A 16,747-nucleotide genomic window follows, 5' to 3' on the forward strand; every position below is an offset into this window, starting at 1 on the left:
TTTCTTCATTTGTACAATGGGGATCACAAGGCTCTCCTTGTAGGGTTATTAAGAGGGTTAAGGATATGACATATAGGAGATGAGTTGCACACAGTAGGTACCCAATAAACTGAAGCTACATGTGTGTTAATATTATCATTATTATTCCATTACTCTCTCACCCTGCCTCCTGACCTTGCAGAGATGATCTCTCCCTTCCTTCCCAGAAGTGCTCAGCAAGACTTAAGCACTGACTTGATTCTGAAGTCAGAATATTCTGGGTTCCAATTATGACTCTGCCAATTAATAGGGAGGGATATGACTGTAAGCAAGTCACTTACTTTCTTGAAATCCACTGGAATGATAACAGTACCAACCTCAAAAAATCCTTTATCACCTAATTCATGGAATCAGTTCTTTCAGTTCTCCATAAACAATAATCATTATTATTATTTTCTCAATTCCTCAACTCAAATTCCTAGTATCCCAATACAGATAATCTTAATTTATACTAAGAAAGAAATTATTAACAGATTTAACCCTAAGAATAGGTTATTTGCTAACCAAGAAAAAATTCTAGTTAGTGGGAACATTGAAAAGACGCTTTTGAATGGGAGGCTCTCCCGGCCTCATGGGTCCCTCTCTCCATACCCACATACTTTACAGCACAGCTTAGGAATTGCTCCTGACTTCCGAGGAGCCTGACGCCTGCTCTGAACCCTTAGAGACCAAAAAGAATGTTCCTGTTCATATTCTTGGAAGAGTACAACAGGGGTTATTAAGCAATTATTTCCTTGATGTGATCCTCTCCTCAACTTTTTTTTTTTTTTGGCAATTGTTTCCTCTTCTTTTAATTTGGCAATTTAACATCTCTAATTAAAGATATTTCTGTAATGCAGAACCACTGTGAGTATAACTTGCATATCTACCTTGGGGACGCATAGGGTATTACCAAGGCTCACTTTGCACAGTGTCCCTGTGCCTTGTGGGAAACAGGATATTGAGGTGAGGAGGGTGGCAGGGTGTCTTTGAGGCTGTTTGAGGACAGGCTGATCTGGCTGAGCAGCAACAGTGACTCTTAAAAATTTTTTTTTAACATTTATTTATTTTTGAGACACAGAGAATAAGCAGGGAGGGACAGAGAGAGAGGGAGACACAGAATCTGAAGCAGGATCCAGGCTCTGAGCTGCCAGCACAGAGCCCGAAGTGGGACTCGAACTCACTAGCCATGAGATCATGACCTGAGCCAAAGTCGGATGCTCAACCGACTGAGCCACCCAGGCACCCCAACAGTACTCTTATAGCACTTTTCTTTCATAGTAAAATTCCTTAACATTTATAATAAATGAATTGGGGGATTATCTGTTTATTGACCAAACACACACACACACACACACACACACACACACACACACACACAGGATATTATCTCCATGAGGCTGGAATTTGACCCCACAACATGTCCAGCACCTACCACCATACTGTCCACCAAATATGACTTCAATACATGTCTACTGAATAAATGAGTAAATTTAAAGGCCCCAGTGGAAGGAGTTTCTTTATGTCCTTTTTTCCTTTGGAATAAATTCCATTGTTGGGTTAGGGTTTTAGGGGCCAATAATTCAGAACCGTTGTAAGAGAGGGGGAAAAAAGGGAATCAGACATCTTTACTACTTACATAGCTGGAGTGAAGCATGTAGCCTAGATGTGTAACTGCAATGACTTACAAGCACCCACCCCTCATCCCCAGCTGAGCCATCAGAAGCCTCCATGACTGGGTCAGAGCAAATGGTATACAGCAGAAAGCAGATCAAAATAAGTCTATTCCATTGATAGGTGGCTCCAAAAGAGACTGAGAAGTGGAGGGTGGCTGGCCAGGCCACAAGTGTTCAGTGCCTCCCAAAGGCAATCAAATAAATTGCCTCCCCCCACCCCCCATGCCTGGGGAGGAATGAGTGGAGGGTCAGATTAAGAACAAGGCTGGATGCATCACTTCAAACTGGCAAGACTGGCTTCATTGAGATCAGCAAGCAGTCAGCATGGGTCCAGTGAGCCCCAGACTGCAGTCATGATCCTGAGCCTACAAAGAGCCAGACTAATTCAGTGTGACAGGTAACCAAAAGAGGATCGTCCAGACCTGGCCTGGACTGTCACATTAGGAGACAGGGAGGATGAGGTTTTCATGCTGTGAGCCATCATTGCCACCAGAGAAACACCCCGCCACACACACACACAGCACTATCACTTTCCTAGGACCCTGCCTAGCCAGCTTAGAAAATGTCCCCAAGTTTCCATGTAAATAGCACTGGAGCAGTCAAAAGAATGGCCACATCCTGAAGGTCAAATGACAGCTTAGGCTTGTCTGGAAATGGGACTCTTATCAAAGGTCCCTGAGGGTGTGGAGGAGCAGGGCAGGTCCTATATACTGTCCAGAGACATTACTCAGCCCCCTTTTCTTGTACCTCTCTCTCATTCCCCTCCCTTCCTTCTGGCATGTGGTCTCCCCCACAGAGTTCCCAGTGCTCTTGCATTTCCTCTAGCTTCCCAGAGCCTACTCAGAACCACTCTCCCTGAAGTGTCCCCCACATTACAGAATTAAGTCTCCATTTTTCCTATCATTATTCTCATCCTCAAAACTCAGTCTTTCAGGAAAGCTAAACCATGTTTGGGAAGAAAACATGTCATTGAACTAATTCACACAAAACTTCCTCGTTTTTGTCCAAAACACAACCGAGTAGAATTCCACCAGAAGATGGGTCCCTTCTTTGCCTCTGCACTAGTCACCTCTGAATGTAATTCCTGGAATACTGCCTAAATTACAATCCCATGGGAAACCAGTCTTGAGCTGTAGCTGATATTGAAGGCAGAAGAACAGAAGACGAAAGGCATCTGGTCCTGGAGGACACAGCTGAGCTAATGATTTTAAGGAGCCTGGAGCCTTCCCTTTTCTTCCTATAGGTTTCTTGTTATGTAATATAGGAATTTCTCATTGTTTAAGGGCCAGGATTAGGAGGAAGTGAGTAAATAAAGCAGGTGTAGGATCAGATTCTGTCCTCATTTAAAATTTTGATATTTTGTTCATGATGGATTTTTTTGCATTAATGTTGGTGTTTTAAAACCCTACATTAAAATGGTATAAATCTTTATTACTGTTTTTTGGTGCCCCCCCCCAGTCCCAAATCTGCACCCAAGGTGAGTCCCTCAGTTGTCTGACTCAAGTCCTGGCCCTGCTACTTTCAGTTCCAACTTCTGTTACTTGCAGCTGAAATCATCTTCAAGGTGGAAAAAAAAATGAAGAGTTTGATAAAAGCTGTTAGAGAAATTAGTTATCCACATGGGATAAAGGTTCAAGTAAGATTCTAACTCCAGACAGACCCCACGAAGAGACAATATGCTAACCCTGCACTGTGGGAAAAAGTGAGAGCAGATGCATGGAGGTGAGTTAGTGAGCTGGCCGCAGCTTTGCCATCAACACAGCTCATCACTTGGTCTCACACCATGTCTCCAAAGAGGCCAAATGAAACCACTGGATCTTGACAAAAAGAGAAATCAAGGAATCGATCCCATTTACCACTGCACCAAAACCCATAAAATACCTAGGAATAAACCTAACCAAAGAGGTGAAAAATCTATACACTGGCAACTATAGAAAGCTTATGAAAGAAATTGAAGAAGACACAAAAAAATGGAAAAACATTCCATGCTCATGGATTGGGAGAACAAATATTGTTAAAACGTCAAGACCACCCAAACAAATCTACATATTCAATGCAGTCCCTATCAAAATAACACCAGCATTCTTCACAGAGCTAGAACAAATAATCCTAAAATGTATATGGAACCAGAAAAGACCCCAAATAGCTAAAGCACTCCTGAATAAGAAAACCAAAGCTGGAGGCATCACAATTCTGGACTTCACACTGTATTACAAAGCTGTAATCATCAAGACAGTATGGTACTGGCACAAAAACAGACACACAGACCAATGGAACAGAACAGAGAACCCAGAAATAGACCCACAGACATATGGCCAACTGATCTTTGACAATGCAGGAAAGAATATCCAATGAAATAAAGACAGTCTTTTCAGCAAATGGTGCTGGGAAAACTGGAAAGCAACATGCAGAAGAATGAACCTGGACCACTTCATTACACCATACACAAAAATAAACTCAAAATGGATGAAAGACCTAAACATAAGACAGGAAGCCATCAAAATCCTAGAGGACAAAGCAGGCAAAAACCTCTTTGATCTCATCTGCAGCAACTTCTTATGCAACACATCTCCGGAGGCAAGGGAAACAAAAGCAAAAATGAACTATTGGGACTTCATCAAAATAAAATGCTTCTGCACTGCAAAGGAGACAACCAGCAAAACTAAAAGGCAACCAATGGAATGGGAGAAGATATTTGCAAATGACATATCGGATAAAGGGATAGTATCCAAAATCTATAAAGAACTTATCAAACTCAACACCCAAAATACAAAGAATCCAGTGAAGAAATGGGCAAAAGACATGAATAGACACTTTTCCAAAGAAGACATCCAAATGGCTAATAGACACATGAGAAGATGCTCAACATCACTCATCATCAGGGAAATACAAATCAAAACCACCATGAGATACCACCTCACACCTGTCAGAATGGCTAACATTAACAAGTCAGGTGACAACAGATGTTGGTGAGGATGCAGAAAAAGAGGATCTCTTTTGCACTGTTGATGGGAATGCAAACTGGGGCAGCTGCTCTGCAAAACACTATGGAAGTTCCTCAAAAAGTTAAAAATAGAACTACCCTATAACCCAGCAATTGCACTACTGAGTATTTATCCGAGGGATACAGGTTGCTGATTTGAAGGGACACATGCACCCCAATGTTTATAGCAGCGCTATTGACAATAGCCAAAGTATGGAAGGAGCCCAAATGTCCACTGACTGATGAATGGATATAGAAGGTGTGGTTTATATATACAATGGAGTATTACTCATGAATCAAAAAGAATGAAATCTTGCTATTTGCAACTATGTGGATGGAACTAGAGGGTATGCTAAGTGAAATAAGTCAGTCAGACAAAGACAAATATCATGACTTACTCATATGTGGAATTTAAGATACAAAACAGATGAACATAAGGAAAGGGAAGCGAAAATAATATAAAAACATGGAGGAGGACAAAACATAAGAGACTTTTAAATACAGAGAACAAACTGAGCGTTCCTGGATGGGTGAAACAGGCAAGGAGCATTAAGGAAGACACTTGGGATGAACACTGGGTGTTATACATAGGGGGTGAATCACCGGAATGTACTCCTGAAAACATTATTGCACTATATGCTAACTAACTCAGATGTAAATTAAAAATAAATTAAATCAATCAATCAATCAATCAATCAATTAATCTTAGAATGAGCACTGGAATTAAAAAAAGAAAAGAAAAGAAAAAGAAACCACTGCATCTTGGAGCTCCATGGGATGAGGACAGGCAACCACACTTCCCCTTCCCCTTCCCCTCTTCTCTTCCTTTATAGAAGTCCACCTACTAGGGCCTTGACTCCCTTACACCTCGATTGTGCCCCCTCCAGGCAGCCACTGGAGAAGTCCGAGCGTCCACATATCCCATCTAACCAAGGTGCAGGGATGATGGACTCTCCTTGTCAGTCAGTGCTACAAGGGGCTCCTCAGGCTATGGGATCAGTGGCTATGGCTTTATGACCATGAGAACAAAGTGAGCCATTTCCAGGGTCCCTCTGGCCAGGCAACACGGCAGGTGGCCAGCATCCTGGCTGCTCCTGGCAGACCTGGGATGACCAGAAACTGGCTTTGCTACAAATCCACACTTTCCATTTCACACGAAAATAATTTCTGGGGCATTAGAGACCTAAATACTTTTTAAAGAACAATAAACTATAAAAGTACTAGAAGAAAATTTAAAAAGCATGCCTTTATTATTTGGGGGTTAAGAAAGGCTTCCTTAAATAAGTCACAAAAAAGGAAAATCGTAAGAAAAAGCCTTATCAATATAATCATACTAAGAATTAAGCTTTGTATAAACAACAGTTCTTGACTGGGGACAATTTTGCTTCCCAAGGGACATTTGGCAATACCTGGTGACATTTTTGCCTGCCAAAACTGGGGAGGGGAGGTTGGATATTACAGACATCTAAGATAATGAGGCCAGGGTCACTGCCAAGAATCCTACAGTGCACAGGACAATCCCCACAACAAAGAATTATCTAGCCCAATATGTTAATAGTGCAGAGGCTGAGAAAGCCAACCATAAATAAGGTTAACAGACAATTTAAAGACTGAGAAAAGTAGTTTGGCATTCATATCTCTAATAAAATATTAGGGTCTAATATGGAGAAAGAATTACAAAGCAGTAAAAAAAAATTCAACAAAATAAAATGAAATCAGGGCATCTGGGTGGCTCAGTTGGTTAAGCGTCTGACTCCAGTTCAGGTCATCAATCTCCTGGTTTGTGTGTTCGAGCCCCACATCAGACTCTGCTGCAGCTCAGAGCCTGGAGCCTGCTTCAGATTCTGTGTCTCTATCTCTCTCTCTCTGCCCCTCCCCTGTTCGTGCTCTGTCTCTCCCAAAAATAAATAAACATTAAAACAAATTTTTTAATTTAAAAATAAAGGAAAAAATGAGATCATTTCTCATCCTTTCAATTGCTAAAATGTTTTCAATAATATCAAGTGATCATAAGAATATCAGAAGACTCTCATATACTGCTGGCAATCATGTAAATAAGTACAACTACCCAGTACAATAAGTTATTCAACAGAATTTTCTAAACTTTGGTATGTTCATATCCAACTAGTTGAAAAGCAGTAAAAGTGAGGTTTGCCCCTTTTACTTCTATTCCTTACAACACCAGGTGTCAGCTCCTCCATGCATTTCCTCCCTTCCTGATGATGGGATTTAGAGCTACCAATGACCTATCTTCAATCATGCAGAGAAGGGTAGCACACAAGGAAGGTCTGTGATTGGCCATGTGGACAAAGCCACCTTTCTACATGAACTCTTCACTTTGGGACTATTATGTGAGAGAACATAAACGTTGACTTTCTTTAATCAACTATCTTTGGGGGCCCCTTTGTTGAAGTAGCTTGCTTTTATCCTAATTAATACACTGCAAGTGTGTACTATGTGTGTAAAAAAGCACAGGGAAAGATCTGGAAGACTACACACAAAATTCAGTAGTGTCTTTTTGGCTACGGGATGGGTTTGGGAATCAGCAGTCAAAGAACTTTCTGTGATGTTTTCCTTTTAAACAAGAGAAGGTATTCACATACCGTGCATTTTAAAAACTGCATTTTTAGGGGCATTCAGGTGACTCAGTCAGTTAAGCGTCCAACTCTTGATTTCAGCTCAGGTCATGATCTCACTGTCATGGGATTGAGCCCACATGGGGTTCTGCGCTAAGCATGGAGCCTGCTTTGGATTCTCTCTCTCCTTCTTTTTCTGCTCCTCCCCAGCACTCTCATGTGCTCTCCCTCTTTCTCTCTCAAAATAAATAAATAAACTTAGAAAAACTGCATTTTTAAAACAATTGACTGATATTACGTTGCCAAAGCACATTCAACACATGGTAACAGCAATTAGTAAGAGGCAGATGCAAGATAAAAGCATATGCTTTGCTCTCAGGAGACCCAGGTCTGCACCCATGTTCTGTTTGCTGCTGGACCTTGGTCAAGTTGCTTCATCTATGAAGCTAAGACCTTTCATGCAGAGAATAAAGACAATAATACCTCCCTCACATGACTGTTGTGAGGAATAAAGGAAATAGTGTATGTAAAATTCTTAGGTGCCTGGTATTCGGAAAACACTCAACAAATGAAACATTTGCTATTATTAATATTAGGACATGTGTGAAAAGTGAAAAAAAGTTCTCTATTCTTCTAGAAACATATTTTTGAAAATAAAAATAAAAGGGTGGCTGGTAAAGAAGGAAAGAATAAAATAAAATTTAGTTCCATTTAACGTGCATACAGTGAGCACCTATTATGTGCTAAAATGTCAGGACAGGGGCAGTACAGGCAAGCAGGAGGCATGTAGAAATAGATGAAACAGGGAACCACCAGTGTTGCTGGAATCTAGGCATGAAGGTAGTAAGAGTGAGAGGTGAGACTCTGGGGGTATCAGAAGCCAAAAAAGGAAGAGCCTTGAATGCCATGTTGAAGAATCTAGCAGCACTGTGGAGGGTGGATATGGAGAGGGCATGGCTGGGAAGCAGGAGAGGCTCTTGCCAGAGTTACATCAGTGAGAATAGTAAGCACAAAGGGGACCCAGAAGAAAGACTATCTAGGTGGCAAAAACCCTCTTGGACATGAGGGAGGAGAAAAGAGAGGAGCTCAGGATGGCTGTCAGGTTTCTAGCAGGTTGTGTCTCTGAAATACAGAGTTCAGGCTGCAGGAGAGAGCTGTTCAGTGGGTCTATTCAGAAAGCCACCCAGTTCCTGTGCTGCCAGGTCTGAGGGTGTGAATGCTTGAGTGGCACTCCCAAGTCCTGTGGAGGGGTGCTTACAGGCAGGATTAGGAATACATCAGAAGAGGGAAAAGACAGCTGTTGGCCTCTGCCCTCCATAGACTCCTAGAGTCTCCTAAGCTTACATACACCACAGCATGGACCACCTCCATGCCTCAGTTCAGCCCCATCTTTCCTGGGCATTTCTATTTGCATTTAAACCTTACAGGCTGTGAGGGCTATAGAGACAAAAGATGGAAATGTGTTATCCTGTATTAGAGTCCCTGGTATCTGTGTGCTTCATCTTTCATATTTTCAATTAAATCATGAGGAAATAATTATGCAAACCAGAATTTCACCATCCATAGGGAAATGGTTAGTTTATTATCCTTGAGAGGTTTATGCCAGGGCATCTAAATCTTTAGATAAGGGGCTAATTTAATTTTGGTCCCCCTTCTGCTAAGATTTCATACTCCAGGGTAATATATCCAGAGAGAGAGAGAGAGAGAGAGAGAGAGAGAGAACACGTGAGGTCTCTGGGTCAAGAAAATTAGCATGATTATTAATAAATAGAAATGTAGCCGTTTTACCTCATAAGTCTACAGAGTTCTTTCTCACATCTCCTCTTAAACAATACACGTTTATTCTTAAAGTTAGTATAAAGCAAACCCTCCAAAAACAAAACATCTAAGTTATACTCGAGGCCAACTATTTTAGGAAAAGATATGTTTATATTACCAAATTTATAACACCTTGAATCATAGAGTTTTCAGGCTGAAAGAGACCACTGCACAGGAACTTAACTCGCTTGAGAGGTGAAACGAAGACTTCAAGCAGAGCAATAGCTTGGCAAGTCTCACTCAGCAGGTCAGTAGCAGAGCCGGGGCGGGAAGCCAGGTTCCCTATTCTCAATCCAGCATTCTATCCTCTACACCATACTAGTTCCACGACTGACATCTAGTCATTTGTCTCAAAGATAAATTTTAAATTACAGTTTAGATTCTTGTACTTCCCACTTTATACAGAAATTGGGTTTTTTTTGTGTGTATCAGCCTTTCCAATAGATGGTGAACTGTGAGAACAAAAAGGACCTATTATTTATTTATTTTTAATTTTTAATTTTTTTCTAATTAAAAAAATTTTTTGTAAGTTTATTCATTTTTGAGAGAGAGAGAGATAGAGCATGAGCAAGGGAGGGGCAGAGAGAGAGGGAGACATAGAATCCAAAACTGGCTCCAGGCTCTGAGCTGTCAGCACAGGGCCCGACTCGGGGCTTGAACTCACAAATCATGAGATCATGACCCGAGCTGAAGTTGGGACGTTTAACCGAATGAGCCACCCAGGCACCCCAGTACCTCTTATTTATTTTTTATATATGCCTAATGCCTGGCAAAGTCTCTGGCATGTTGTTAGCACACATCAACAAAAATTGCTGAGATAATTACTCTGTTCTCAGTGGGACCGTGAATGCTTGGTGCTGGTGCTTCCCATCAATATCTAGTATGTTCCAGGCTGATTTTATGTATTTACAGTTGTCCACATCTCACAACTTCTTCTTTGTTCTATTTATGTACTTTAAGTGGAAAAAGCAAAACCTGACCTCTTTTCTGATCCCTCAGGCTCCTCTTCTTTATTAAGTTGAAATCAAAAATATTAAAACCACAAAAAGACTTTTGGCTCACACCCCTCCTCCTGTAGATAGCAATGAGGACAGTTGTTCTTTCACTGGATTTGATTAATTCTTTCATAATGGAATCAAAATTAACTTCACAGAAATGGTACATACAGCCAGAGGTAATTCAATGCCTAATGAATGAAATATTACATAACCAAACAGCTTAAGTGGCTATTCTTGATTCAAAAGGCACGGCCTCTGTATTTTACAGCGTTTAATTTCCTTTCATTCTTTCTAATTTTGTTATTGTGTAGTAATTACTACTCTTTGAAAACCATGCCTTCCGCTGATTCCATTCCTGCCCTTGTAAATGAACCACGCCCACCCACGCTAGACTTCATTGGGGTTGATTTGAAGAGTCCCAGCACAAAAAAGCAGGTCATTGCTCTGTCTCCAGGAAACTCCCAGGCCCCCTCCCTCCTTGCCCATACCACTGTCTCTCCCACTCAGTTTCCAGGTTCCTCCACACCCTGACATTTGGGGTTTGTACGTGGCCCCTAACGTGGACTGTGATTCAGTTTGGACTTCCCTCCAGGATGGAATTTCTCAGATCTGCCTTCTTGCTCCCCTCTGTGACAGCCAGCAAGCAGTGCTCTTCTGCCTCTGGCCATAGCACCCCTGGGAACACAAGCTCCCAAGAGCCCTCACCTGACAGGGAGGGAGATTGGCAGGCTTCAACGCTGCTCGCGTTCCTATTTCTACCCATCATCCTCATGCATCTTAAATTCTGTCCCTCATCATCTTCCTTCTGTCATCAACATTTTTTTCCCCACTTCCTAGTTACTCACTTTCATTCATTAAAGACTAGGTAACTAGGTCACCAGAAACTGCCCTCACCCCACACTGTTTCTCTGTCTCAAAATCTCAGTCTGGCCCAACTGCTCTCCTCCCAGGTGATCTGTGATCATTCCCCCAACCTGTGCTCTTCAGATCTTTTAGGACCCATGGACCATCAACCCACACCCTCCTCAATGCAACAGTCTCCCCTCCGTTGTGCTACTTTGATTCCAAGGTCCTAATGTGCAAAACTCTCTCTCTGGGACTCCCACCTTCCCTTCCTGTCTGTGCTTTCACACCCCTGCCTGTTGAACCCTAGTCCAATCAAGCTATCTGATGTTAAACACTGCTGGAAAAAATCCGGTGCACTACAGCAAATTTTCTCTCCTGTCATACACTTCTCTTCCTCTCCTTCCTCTGGCAACCTCCATGGAGTGAAAGCCAAGGGTCCACTCTCAGTCCTCACCTTACCTAACATGGCCTCTCCACGTTCCGGCTGTCCTCCTACCTCGCCACTGCTCCTTCTCATCACCCCACCTGCTCCCTCCTCATCCCTCTGACCTCCTACAGGGTGTGCCAGGCCCTGGTCTTCAGCCCTTAATTCCTCTCCCTTGTCTACACTTACTGCTTAGGTAACCATCAGATCTCCAGGCCTTAAATACCATCTCGATGCTGAAGACTCCCAGATGTGTGCGTCTAGCCTGGATTCCAGAACTGCCTTCTTGGATTTTTGCCTAGGCTACCTCTTGGGCATCTCAAATTTCATATGTTCCAAACCCAGTTCTCCCCCGACCCCCGCCAATCAGCCCCGCCTTTTGGGGGGATTCGTGCAGTCTGCCCATGTCAATAAAAGGCAGCTTCATCATTCTATCTCTCTTGGGTCAAAAACTTGACTCAACAATTTCTGTTAAACTTCTACCGTATCTGTCAGCAAATCCTGTTGACTCCCTTCCAGTCTCCTCTCTGTAGGACGGCACTGGAGAGTCTGTCTTTTTTCTTTTTTTAGTGTTTATTTATTTTTGAGAGACAGAACACAAGCAGGGGAGGAAGCAGAGAGAGAAGGAGAGACACAGAGCCTGAAAGCAGGCTCCAAGCTGTCAGCACAGACCCCTACGTGGGGCTAGAACTCACAAGCCCTGAGATCTTGACCTGAGCTGAAGTCAGACATTAAGCCCACCCAGACGCCCTGAGCCTGTCTTCTTTATATCCTTTTATCTCAACCATTCACAATGTCATTTATACGCAGTGGTCAGGAGGCAACCAGTTTGCAATGGTTCTCAGCCTTGGCTACACACTGGAATCATCTGGGGTGGCAGCACCTTTAAAAAATTCTGGTGTCCCTGTCTCAACCCTCCACCTGAGATTCTTATTTAAATAGTCTGGGGTGTGGCCTGGGATTTTTAAAAGCCACGCCAGACCCCCACCCAGGTGGTTCTAATGTGCTGGTAAACTTTCTAGCCACTGTGTCAGGGCTTAACAAAAAGAGACCTGGTGAAAATCATTAGTATTTATCAGTGCTTATCAAGTAGATTTTAGAATCAGCATTGTACACTAAAAAAAAAAAAAAATATCCCAGGGCACCTGGGTGGCTCAGTCGGTTGAGCTTCCGACTTCGGCTCGGGTCATGATCTCACAGTTCGTGGGTTTGAGCCCCGCATCAGGCTCTGTGCTGACTGCTTGCTCAGAGCCTGGAGCCTGCTTCAGATTCTGTGTCTCCTACTCTCTCTGCCCCTCCCCCGTTCACGCTTTGTCTCACTCTGTTTCTCAAAAATAAATGTAAAAAAAAAAAAAAAAAATTAAAAAAAAATCCCCCAAATCTAAATAAACAATAAGAATTAAAACTGGGAAGCTATAGCATTTTCTATTCTCTTGAACAAGCCTTATAATCCCAATCTTCCCTTTTATATTCTTTTCTTTCTCATTTTTATAACAATCTTTTTTATTCATTTTAAAATAGGGATCACTGGGTGAGAAAATCTTACCCTGGCTAAAAAACTGGCCAGAATATCACCAGATCTTAGCTCTGGATCCTCTGTGTTTTCTCTTCAGGCACAGACATTTTTCTTTGAATTTGGAGGGAAATGAGCTGAAAAGCTCATCTCAGTTTTAGGCAGGGTTGAAGGAGTTTAACAATTTAATGAGGTCAGGTTCATCACCTTGATTTTCCTCTTCAATTTTCATTCACTTTTCCTGCAAAGGCCTGCAGGCTTCGGCTTCTCACTGGTAAACTGTCTGCAGTTTTTTTATTACTAAGTTAACAAACAAGGGAAAGAGATAATTGGGAAGTAAAGAAGGATCACTAAAGAACACCAGAGGACTGGTGGGTGGGAGGGAGGAGAAAGGAAGAGGAAAAGGAGGCCAGGGCCTGGCGCCTCTTCTCAGTTCCTATGAAGGGGGTGTGGGGAGCAGGTAAACATCTGGTAGACCCTGTAAGAGGAGAGGGGCCCACATCACATCAGAATCTAACAGTTCTCTTCCCCATCCTAATTTCTACTTTTCTCTGATCGAAATTTGTAAATACTTCCACCTGTTTACTAGAATTAATGACTACTCCAGATTAACCCAAAAATTCAGGTTGAGTTGCCTTATCTTCTTATTAAATTCTTCCTCTGATGCTTATACACCAGAGAAAATATACCTCAATGTGAAATCGAAACTGTATTTCTTTCAAAACATGTCAACCAGAGTACTACACAAATCAATGAAAACAACTTCTTGTAAAAAAAAAATCCCTTACAGGTGTGCTGTTTCTAAGGGGTACATGCACCCCAATGTTCATAGCAGCATTATTGACAATAGCCAAAGTATGGAAAAAGCCACTGACAGGTGAATGGATAAAGAAGATGTGGTTTATATACACAATGGAATATTACTTGGCAATCAAAAAGAATGAAATCTTGGGGCACCTGGGTGGTTCAGTCGGTTGAGCGTCCAACTTCAGCTCAGGTCATGATCTCACACCTTGTGAGTTCGAGCCCAGAGTTGGGCTCTGTGCTGACAGCTCGGAGCCTGGAGCCTACTTTGGATTCTGTGTCTCCCTCTCTCTCTCTGCCCCTAACCCACTCATATTCTGTCTGTCTCTCTCAAAAATAAACATTAAAAAAAAATTTTTTTTAAAGAATGAAATCTTGCCATTTGCAATTACATGGATGGAACTAGAGGGTATTATGCTAAGCAAAATTAGTCAGAGAAAGATAAATATCATATGACTTCACTCATATGTGGAATTTAATACACAAAACAGATGAAGATAAGGGAAAGGAAGCAAAACTAAAATAAAAACAGGGAGGGGGACAAAACAAGAGACTCAAATAGAGAGAATCACTGAGGGTTGCTGGAGGGGTTGCGGGTGGGGGGATGGGTTAAATGGTAAGGGGCATTAGGGAGGACACTTGTTGGGATGAGCACTGGGTGTTATACATAGGGGATGAATCACTGGAATTTGCTCCTGAAATCATTATAGCACTATATGCTAGCTAACTTGGTGTAAATTAATTTTTAAAATTAAAAAAAAATCCCTAAAAGAGAATAGAGCAAATTCAATTTTGTGGTGCATTTTGCTTGTTTGTTTTATTTTATTTTTACAGTTATTTTACCACACTTGCACTTCATGCTGGAATTATGAGTACACCTCTCAAATTATTTTAAGTGAATGAAAAAATATTCATCACACTGTGAAAACAAATGTCTCAAAATATCTTCTATGGTCACAATGCTCATATCTGAACATTTAGCTATAACCCCGTGTAGGACCAGTAATACTTGTGTGTGGTGTTTTTTTTTTTTCAATCATTTGTAATTTTACTTGTAAAACATGAAATTTTTTTCTATTTTTGAAAAACTGTCTAAAAAAATTAGAACAAGCCTTTCTCTCCAGTGCTACATATAAAGGATCTTTGTCACCTTCTGTCCTGGAATGCTAACAGACCGACCTTACCTTCACTTCTCTAACCAAGGTAATGATGGCTTGCACTGGAAATCTAAATCTGGCCAGAAGCAGCCCAGTGATTTTCCAGATGGAAGCAAAGGGAGAAAGCGGCCCAAAGAGGCTCTGTGTCCCTCGCCTGGCACCTGCTGTCGGCAGAACTGGGAGACGTCTGCCACCTAGTGGAAGACAGAGGCCAAGGCTGGTTATTTGCAATAGTTTTGTGCCAGGGCCTCAAGGCCATCAAGAACGGCTTCTATACATGGACACCTGGGCCACAGCTTCCCCTTGGGACATGATGCACTATCAAGAAACCACCCACTACCAACTACAAACAATATTCAAACCCAAGACACAAACCATACCTTCCTATAAACGAAAGTACACAATAACACCTCTTCATATACAAAGTGCCTCTTCATAAAGTAGTACCACGTAAAGTACTATTCTACTTAACAAATCCCATTTCTACTTAACAAATCTCATTTCCAGTGGTTACCAATGTATTTTGTGTGTCTTTTCCTACACTGTGAAAACACAGGTGGGAAGTATACCTATCCCCCATTATAATGATTAAAGTTGTACTTATGAATTTTCTGTACAGAGAATATTTTTCAGCTGTTCATACCTGTGCAATAATTTATCCCAGTTTATGGCTGCAACTCAAAAATGATTGACATGTGCAAGTAAAGTTAAGGGATTGGGAGGTGTACCCCAAGTCAGGCCATGAAGATATGTTAGTGCTCTCTTCTTTTGATTCCATTTGTCACAGTATTCTAGTTTGCTCTAAGTTTCAAATGATTATTTTAAATTGAAACTAAAATAGCATATGTACAGGTATCTATTTGAGTGCATCAGTCCCCTGTTCTACTCACTCCTACTCTAGTCCTGTTCCCTAGAAGTAATTACTTATAGGTCTGTTAGATGCTTCTTTTGCTATGTTCCTCCATAATCTCTAAATAAAATGCGTTTGCTGCTCATCTGGATCTATTGGTGGTGGACTGCTCTGGTTTGGGTTCTTTTGGAAGCAGACCATGAGGTTAAGGATTCCTTGGCAGGATGGGGAAGTGAGATGACACAGGAAAGGAAGCCAGGAAAGGGAATGGCATCAAACCAGCTGCTACTGCAAGCACCTAGAGCCAGACCCCTGTGCAGAAATAGGAGCCAGTGAAAAACAGAGCCTGGGATTGCCAGTTTAGGGCTGCTTTTGTCACATGGGCAGCTGAGTGAGCTTCAGCTGCAGGAGAAACTCCAAAGCAAAGACATGCAGAAGCTGCCTCATTGGACACAGAGCTGCTGTATGCAGCCATGGTCAGGGTCAGGTATCTGGGCAAGGCACTGTTGGCACTCACTTAAGGCCATCTCACCTAGAAGAGCAAGCCACTAACACACACCGCCATCTCCCCTTCCCATCTTCCCGATTCATCATTTTAAGTCCTTCCTTGGAAACCTCCATCACTTTCAGGATATGCTAACAGCTTCCTGTGGGGTTCCATCCACAATAGCCAGCATCTTATCCTCTAAGATGAAGACTTTAGGGCCCCCATACTTCCCTTCAGCTCTTCCTCCTCTTTCCTACAGCTCTGCTTCTGATTATATTTGATTTCTCATTTACCTTATTCTATAGCTATGTTTTAAGTCCCAGATGCTCAGCCTATAGTTTGATTCTAAAAAACACACTGATGTGATTCCATAATATTTTTCACTGCGGAGCTAACGTTCATAGAGAAAGACAGAGCATGAACGGGGGGGGGTCAGAGAGAGGGAGACACAGAATCTGAAACAGGCTCCAGGCTCTGAGCTGTCAGCACAGAGCCCGACGCGGGGCTTGAACCCACGGACTGCGAGATCATGACCTGAGCCGAAGTCAGCCGCTTAACCGACTGAGCCACCCAGCGCCCCTCATTACATTTCTTTTG

At 42.2% G+C, this 16,747-nt stretch overlaps 1 long non-coding RNA gene across 4 annotated transcripts in view; it reads right to left on the bottom strand.

Moving 5' to 3' along the window:
- LOC106974249 (uncharacterized) overlaps positions 1 to 16,747 on the bottom strand; it is a 165,123-nt gene that overhangs the window by 139,601 nt on the left and 8,775 nt on the right. For 2 of the 4 annotated variants that reach the window (XR_008295113.1, XR_008295111.1), the window contains exon 2: positions 14,841 to 15,007. The exons of the other annotated variants lie outside the window; for them this stretch is intronic. This is a non-coding gene — a long non-coding RNA (uncharacterized LOC106974249). The remainder of the gene's footprint in view (positions 1 to 14,840; positions 15,008 to 16,747) is intronic. 4 annotated transcript variants of the gene reach the window in all.

This window comes from Acinonyx jubatus, chromosome C1 (assembly GCF_027475565.1).
Source record: "Acinonyx jubatus isolate Ajub_Pintada_27869175 chromosome C1, VMU_Ajub_asm_v1.0, whole genome shotgun sequence".
Taxonomy (NCBI): Eukaryota; Metazoa; Chordata; class Mammalia; order Carnivora; family Felidae; genus Acinonyx; species Acinonyx jubatus.